The sequence below is a fragment of the Lissotriton vulgaris genome, chromosome 5 (assembly GCF_964263255.1).
Source record: "Lissotriton vulgaris chromosome 5, aLisVul1.2, whole genome shotgun sequence".
Taxonomy (NCBI): domain Eukaryota; kingdom Metazoa; phylum Chordata; class Amphibia; order Caudata; family Salamandridae; genus Lissotriton; species Lissotriton vulgaris.
In genome coordinates, this window is record NC_141693.1 from 1489867916 (window position 1) to 1489876850 (window position 8935).

The 8935-nt window shown below is 42.6% G+C and overlaps 1 pseudogene across 1 annotated transcript in view; it reads right to left on the reverse strand.

Moving 5' to 3' along the window:
* LOC147712810 (serine/threonine-protein kinase 31 pseudogene) overlaps window positions 1-8838 on the reverse strand; it is a 345011-nt pseudogene extending 336173 nt beyond the window's left edge. The window contains exon 1 of the transcript XR_015296022.1: window positions 8736-8838. The product of XR_015296022.1 is annotated as a serine/threonine-protein kinase 31 pseudogene, transcript variant X1 (transcript). The remainder of the gene's footprint in view (window positions 1-8735) is intronic.
* Between the last annotated feature and the right edge of the window lie 97 nt (window positions 8839-8935).

The following is an 8935-nucleotide window of genomic DNA, read 5'->3' on the forward strand; positions in this document are numbered from 1 at the left end:
GTCCCGTACAGTGACTGTTTCCTAAATTAATTAAAAACAAGATCTGTATTATATTTAATTAGCTTGTCTGCTTTTCCATTCACAATTCTGAAGTATCTTAGCACTGAAAATCGTAACATGCATTAGTGTCCCTGAGCAACATAATTTGAAAAGTAATTCTTGTTAAATGCATGCACAAGACACTATCTAAAACAGTGCACGTTATAGTTTATCTCCTAGGCAACAGCGATAGCCCAGCATCAATCCACAGACCTGAAGGTACCTAAACTCACTGTCTCTCGAGTGCAACTCTCTTTTATTCTCTCTCTGTGATTTGACGGTCTGACTGACAGCTCTTACCTATTTATGTGCTACAGTACATATATATATATAGCTCTATTTGTGCTTATGACTTCTCTTCAACGTAAAAATGGGGAATGGCTATTAGTCTAGACACTTTCCACATTGCTACCATTACTTTTTCTGACTTTAATAATTGTTCCAGGCTTTTGTGTTCAGGATTAATGGGACATCCGTCCTTATCTGAGTAATTGATAAAAAAATGCTCCTCTTCCCAAATCGGATGGTGGATTAATAAAACAATTCAACTGCACACCCTTTTGTTGCCTGTGTCAAACTTTAACCATTTCTCTTTTGGTCTGTCAGTGTCTGCCCAGGGATGTGGAATTCCTATAGCCCGACGCCCAGGACATATTGTTTGGGGTCAAGGGCAACAAGTTTTAATGTGTATTTTGTCCTTGGGACAAGTAGGCCCAACCCCCTGCAGCACAAACCCTTTGGTTGCCAGTTTGCAGTACCACATTAAGGATCAGGGAAGGGTACTTCCTGTAGTTTAGTTAATATTTGTGTGCATGTGTTAATGCTGTTCAAAACTTGTATTTATGGTTCATTAATTGAAAGCCTTTATTATTACGGAGAGCGCTCTAAGTAAATGTACGTTCTGACTGCACTACTGACAGTGGTTCCAGTATGAAAATGTGTACACACGGTTTCAAAGTTTAGCAACATGAGGCTATGCATGATGCTCAGAGAATGCTCTCTGATTAGATGCAAATATTTGCAGAAGCTTGAAAGCAAGATTAATGTTTCTTTGCTTTCAATATAAAATGTTCCTTTAAAAAATGAAAGTAGGCAAATAACATTTTGCTAAACTACTGTAAAATTTCAGGTACCATTTCTTTGCAACATCATTTAGTAAAATGTGTTGATGCATGCTAATATTTCCCAAAAATATTCATATTGGAAAATTTGTGTAACCAGTTTCAATAAGATTATGGGGAAAAAAATAAACAAGCCTTGGCAAAGCCAGAAGGTCTGACATTGGTGGTCAGCTTTTTAGTTTTGGCAATGTGTGACTTGTTTTGGCATGGCTTTTGTAAAACCTTATTGATGTGAGAGCTACCAGGCCCTCACCATTATAACAAACATTGGGAAACACAAAAATTGTTTTTGGTCTCAAAAAGGCACACACTGCCACATTAGTTACTGGCACTGAACAAAACTACTTTGTGTACCGATATGCTCCTTGTGAAAGAGCAGAATGCTGTCACTCACAGTGAAGCCAGCCAATTTGGAGAGAGAATTTTAATAAACACAAAAGGTCATGGTTAACGCCAGACCAAATTAGGGGCCCAATTATTAAAGAAAGTCTCAAAAGTGCAACTTTGGTATACGGCTTTCGTGAATTCACAAGAATATACATTAGTAGGGCAAGAAATTGTACATCTACCAAATATTTGTGAACTGCATTTTAGCATGAGCAAATATGCATGTGTAGATTTGCTCATGTGAAACCTGGATGTTTGAAAGTTCATTTTCCCTCCAACTACTTTTTTCCCAACTCTGAAAGAAGGTTTACGTATGCCACTCTCATAAGTAAATTTCCAACATTTCTCAGTATGGGAAAGATTAGAGAAGATTTGTTGAAAACCCTAAAACAAGCACGTTAGTAGGTTTGCACAGATACAAGAGGGCATTCTAAGCCTGGAACTACTGCTTACCACCATCTTCAGTCCCAGTATGTGGAGCTGCGGAAACGTGGCAACATAAAATGATTACTTGTATTCAAACACTACTATGGGCTATGCCCTGGCATAAGCCGAGAGGCTATATAAGAGCTCTTATATAATGAGATTGCTGCCATAATTTGTGGAGCACTACATGGCACCAAAGGGACAAGTGGATTTTGTTACAGGACAAGTAGATTTATGAAGCAACCTGCCCCATGGACAAGTAGATATTTTAGTAAATTTCACACCCCTGTCTGCCATATGTATGGATTTCCTCATAAGGGGACATACCGCTTTACACACAACAGCGCCCTGTCTGGCTGTAACCTATGTGTGCCTCAGCCTCACTCTCCTGAGCATTGGCCAATGCAGAGTGTCTGTGGCCACTGTCCGATCAGGTTAAAAGGGCACTAGCTTAGTTCCTTTCCATTTCTGGAGCTTTGCAGTTGTTTTAAGATCTTTTTTGAAATTTTCATTGCTCAAATGGGTGTAATTTCCGATATTTATAGGTTTCCCTCGTCTTCATTGCTTGATTTTGCTCGATAGAAAGTGTCACTCATAGTCGTTGAAATGTCACTCATAATTACATGGAAATTATGAAAATGTCACGCATAGCATTCTGAAACCTTTGCAGCTATGTACACACTCCACCCTTGCATTGTCACACCCTAACTAAAAGTCCATAGATGGATGTAGCAATAGATATCAACATCATTGGGTCACTGACAGGAGAGAGGAATTCCCCATACAATTTGGTTAACTTATATTCAAGATGGCCAGAAATGAAATGCGTCTCTGACATCAGCTCAACCTCAATTATAAACTTCCTGGTGAGGGTCTTCTTACGAGAAGACATGGCTTGGCAGTTCGGGCTGGACTGTTCCCATGAGGCACAGGGTCAGACTGATTTGCATATGGCCATGACTGAACTGGGCTGGCTGAGTGAGCTAAAGAATGGTGATGGATTAAACCCAGATCAGTTGACTGGGGGATGAGTGTTTGATTTGCTCAAACGCTCCGTCCATCATCCCCTTTTGTATCGCTTTGTTCGCCTTAAGTTGGCAGGGTATGCTCAGACGTGAGTCCCTGGCTGCTTAAGTTCATAATGTACTTGCACGCGCATAGACGACACAGCGCCTCTTGACGGCATCAGCCCTGACATGCTAGATGGAAGCAATGCCCTTTAAAAGCACTCAAGCAAGTAGCCCGGACCGCGCGCTGATCTGGCAGAGTGCACTGCACCTACAGCACACTGTGTAATGCTGCCTGATTGAAGTTGACTTGTGGCAGTGGGTGTAGCGGGCCTTGTGACTCATCTGTAATGGCTGCAATGACATATGTTCAGCTTCTGAGAGTCACCCAGCCAGGGAGGCCGCATCACATGACATAGGGTCACATAACAACAATTACACAGTGTGGTGATTTGCCAACAAGAAGTGATTAGACTGAAGCTTGCTTCTTATTTGGCCACGGGCGGCGGTTGTGTTTCTTTGCCGTGCTGTTGTCTGTGCCGCCAGTTTAGTGCGTGCTGTGCATCATCATGCACGATCATTAGGAGACCCGAGAGAATGCAGAGAGTCATGCTGCAGATGCAGGGATTATGTTTTCAGAAGATCTGACTGTCTAAGTTCCGAATCTGTCCTGCAAGACTTGTCTGCCGCTCAGGTCTGTGTGAACCTACATGTTGATCATTTATATCAAGTACACTGTAAATATATAATTTAATTTTAGTAGCCTAAGCCTGCAAGTAGTGACGCAGGAGATGATTAGCCCAGATGAGGTCGTGGACACGGGGGTGGTAAGCATGAATTAAAAAAGCCCCACTGTGATCGGTACAAGGTGTCTGGTTTTAGAAATCTGGACTCTGAATCTGTATCTTGACTCTGAATATGTAGTTTCATGTTTCCATTCTGTAATTATATACCTGGACAGTGGACTCATGCATGCCATGTGTAGCAACTCGACTCTTATTTTTTTACACACATTTTGTTGTTAAATTTGACGTTTTGTTTTAAACTGTGTAGCGGGCAATCAAAATGCACACAGGCATTATTATTTATGACTCGTCTCTAGGATCATGATAATCTCGGAGGCACGAACTGGGAAGATGTGAGGGTGGGGGCAGAGATAGGCGCTTAGTTTTTCATTGCTTAAATGGGTGTAATTTCTGATATTTATATGTTTCCCTCGACTTCATTGCTTGAATTTTTGCTCACGAGAAAGTGTCACTCATAGCCGTTGAATGTTACTCATAATTACACTGACATTATGAAAATGTCACACATAAGCAATCTGAAACCTTGGCAGCTATGACCCTCCTATCTTGCATTGAACACCTAGTCACATATAAGGCATTATGTATGTATGTATGTATATGTATGTATAGGCATTTATATAGCGCACTACTTACCCGGAGGGTCCCAAGGCGCTTCGACCGCTGCGAAACCCTTCCTGGCTTCCCTGAGAGATGGTCCCTTAATGGGTATCTCCATGGTGAGACCAGGCATCCCCGGCGGTCTGGTGGGGCCGTTAGTGAAGATGAGGCAAGCTAATGCCCAGAGTTGCCGAGTGTGATCACTGATCAGAGTGGGCACCGAGTAAAATCTAACACATAAACAAACTACTAACACCTAAATGCATACATGCCAACATTTTAGGACAGGGAAGTGGGAGATTTTGAAACAGAAATCGGGAGAATCAGTCCTGCTAAGTACTACGCATCAGGCGTTAGACTACGCATTTCAGTGTGGTGCTCTGGATTGCTGCACTGAAATGCAGTAGTCACACATTTATAATGCCATGACTACACCTGTAGAGGTGCGCTCAAGGAACCTAGAGTATTAGAGCTGTATTTAAGCAGAGAGCGTGCTCTGTGCTGCCTAAGAATCGGGCCTGCTGTATCAAATACACTTTTGCCCTGAACTGTAATATAGGGGCTGCGCGAGCTGGTCGTGACTTTAAACAACTAGTCGAGCCGGCCTCCCGCTACAGCATACTGTACCAGGTGGTCTGCCTGCGCCACCCAAGTTGATATAAAATCAAATCAGGAGGACCCTGCAATGCCCTTACGTGGATTCAGGGGATGGTGCCTTGATGTTTGTTATTTTTGAGGAAGGTGCCACCGCAGTACACAGTAGCTGATTGATGCTAGAGATGTTAAAGAAGCGGCCCACAGCTTTCGTTTTCCTTGCTGCGCCACAGCCAGTGCAATATAGAGGGAAGAACTAAAAGGTAAGATGGTTATCCTTAGCTAATATTTTTGGGCTGTTTGAGGGTCTGTTGTGTCCAGTGGGCAGCGCCATGTTTACCGTTTTACTGTTGATTTCCCTAACTTTAACAAAGCTTGCTTCGATAGATGGTCTTCGTTGTTCTGTCTCAACATACACATGAGACAGGACAGTATCAGAAAAGCAGTTTAGAGCCAACTCCTACTGCAGAAGTGTGCGCTCTTCCTGGAGCCAAGTTCCTGTGGAGCTTGACAAAATATTGGACACTTGCACTTTAGTTAACACCTAATGAATGAAATATTATTTATAACGCGCAGCTATGCCCAGTGGGCGTAATGACTTGCCTGGCAATGTGGCCTGCAGCACTTTGTATGCTAACAAAACGGCAAGCCCCAAAGTGCAATGTGCTACTGCGTGCCTCTCTCTGTCTTTCCTCTCTTTCATCTCCCCCACTTTCAATCTAAGTTACTCTGCACTCTCTTTCTACCCCCCCACCCACACCCCGCCGCCCTTTTCTTTCACCTATCTGCCACTGTTCCACACCAATATCAGAAAGTGCTGCATTATATTAAAGGAATATATTTTAGGCACCAACTAATTTCCTAGGATTTTATAATTTACCTCTTATTAAAACATCTCTTTCATCTTCCATGAGCCGAGTTCATATTTTAGACAAACACAGAGCAGGATTGTTTTCAACGGGATGTAGGGAGACAGGTGTGTATTTGTGCCAGTGACAGCCCGTGGTATTATTGTAAGAAAGCTGTTCCGGGATTTCAACAGCTGCAATAAACACTTTTTTCCCTTAACAAAGTACCTCTCATCCAACATGTTTTTCGCAATGTATTCTTCTCATTCTGTAGTGCCTGGTGAGGGATCTGTAGATGTGAACATTTTCCAAAATCTTCATACAAATACTTTGCATTTTAATGCTACAAAGTTCGATATGGACGAGGAAACAAATTGACAGAGAGCCCAGTGCTGTGGTATGCTAGGCAACTGTGCTCCAGAGTCACTCTGTAATTAATTTGTGACTAGTAATTATAATTTAATAGCAGGTTGAGTGTAGTAAATTACTTCTCTACCATTCTCCACTGTACTACTCTGTTAGAATGTACCATGACATTATAGAATGCCTCTCTGTGTTTAGAGTGTCAGTTAGTCAACTCAGGCTGAGCTGCTAGGAGCCTGCTCCTGGTGGGGCTACATCTGTACCTTCAATCTTCTCCTACTCACCTATCCTAGAACCAAGCTACAATAAAGAATTACTTAACTATACAGTTGGACTGTGCATCTTCCTTTACGACAATTTGGCAGCGATCTTGAACCTATGTGTGAAGTCAGGAGTAAAGACAACTAAGGAACTACAAGGAACTAAAGGCATTAAGGACTTTCAAAACGTCAATTGAAACTCTAAGGTAACGCCCTGGCCAGCCCCACCAGTGTCCTATACCATCTGGACAGCCTGCAGACTTGGCGTTTGTTTTCTCATTGATGAGGAGTCTACCGTCACCTGGGAGTCTTCAACAGTGATCTGTCTCTCCAGCTTCACCCTGCCCACAGGCGCTACAAGTTTCCCTGTGTGGCACACTCCATAGTGTCACCTGGAAGTCTTCTACCGTGATCTGCCTCGCTAGCTCCACACTTCCCACAGACGCTACAAATTTCCCTGTTTTGGCACACTCTTTAATATAGACACACTTTATTGGTTTGTCTGTGAAGCTAGGCGCCTGCATGAGAGTATGCCTTGGAGAAGACTTATGAGTGTCAAAAATAACGGCACCATTGGTAAGCTTATGCACATTTTTAGACAAGTCAGTTACTGGGAGTACTTTGCAAGCTGTCCCAGCGTATGTGTTACGAGGGGCACCTTTAGTGAGCCGACGCACATGTTTGGAGAGGCAGGGACTGGGGCCGTGTTATACCAGTGTGTGGGGCACTTTACGTTACTTATTTGGATATTCGAGATGTTACTTTTGCTTCATGGTAGTTTAACCGCTGCCTTTCAAATAGCCCATGAGCCCCCACCGCGCACGTGCACTCGATATGTGCAGCCTTAACGGTCTAGTGATGCCTGCAATCTATCTTCTGTGACGTCCGTTTCCTCTTCCAATGACTTGCTGTGGTGGACATTTGGTGCATGCTCCTGCAGCAAGCCACCCTGAACAGCATCAGGGATGCGTGCCGCCATTTTGTGGTTGGAAGTTTTCCTCCTTCTTGGCAATCTTTACTGCGGTGTTCTCCTTTTGCCAACCGCGTTGCCAATAAAGTTTTCCAGACAAAAATTACCCGGTCGGCTCCAGTTAGTTCCCTTACATTGTGAGTGACACAGTTCTCTCCGATGGTCAACGGCCGGTGCGGCATGAAAAGCAGAGGACATTGCGCCAATTTTGAAGAGGTAATGGAACTTTTGGCTCACGATCAGGTGTGTGACTTAGGATGGACCTTCCAACGTTGTGACATTTCATTTCTACGGCGGAATTCAGCGAGTGCACATTGAAAAAATGCAAGTGTTTTACATGGTATGCTGGTAGCTGCGGGAAGCCTTATTACTCAACTATACAGTTGGACTGAGCGTCTTCCTTTATGACACTGAGGCAGCTAAAATACGAGTGCTGGGACCTTTCTCACATATTGTTTCAGTTTGGTTACAGTCCTGTCCCAAAATTGAGAGCCTGTGTGTCATGTCGGTTAGTGCCCTTCAATTTCTGGTGCTTTGCAGCAGTTCTGGGATTATTATACAGTTTCTCTTTCCTCAAATGGCTGTCATTTTTAATATCGATTTGTTTTCATCGTATTCATTGCTTGATTTTTGATTGTGTAAAATGTCACTCATAGTCGTTGCATGTCACTCAGTACACTGAAATTATGAAAATGTCACACATACGCAATTTGAAACCTTGGCAGCTATGGAGAATGTAATTGCTCCATTGACTTCTATTGAAGAAAATGTAATTTTAGGCAGGAAACAGGTACAATAAAGCTATTGTTTGCTTGAAAAATCGGGAGTCTCCCACCTGAAACGGGTCTATTGGCATGTATGTAAAATGTCACACTTATGTGTAGTAATGGATGTCAGGAAACGTAGGTCTTGATAATAAGATTTATTCCGGACAGAGACAGCCCAAAGATCGCCAATATTTATGTAGTAATGGATGTCAGGAAACGTAGGTCTTGATAATAAGATGTATTCCGGACAGAGACAGCCCAAAAGCCGCCAATATTTATGTAGTAATGGATGTCAGGAAACGTAGGTCTTGATAATAAGATGTATTCCAGACAGAGACAGCTTAACAACCACAGAAAGAAACCCGGACAGGCACGACCGATCCTATGAATCCTCCCCCAACATTCTCCATGACATTTAACAGTTCTACCACTAATAATTCTACAGAAGACCTAATCTAGAATACCACATTATGCAGATTGAACCTTGACAGCTAGAATAAAGCACTGAAATGTCACAAATAAGCCGCCAGATAACGTGTAAATATCATACCTTAGAACAGCAAAGACCTGGCATCTAGGTCAGTATTAAAGGGCCCACGTGTTGTTGTTTTAAACCAAAACACATAATTGCAGATTAGGTTTATGTGTTTTCTGTTCCTTTTACCGCCCATAATACAAACAACAGTCTTTCGTTTATTTCCACTGCTGCTAAAAAAAAAAAAAAAACATACTATGTCTGTCCGTTGTTTT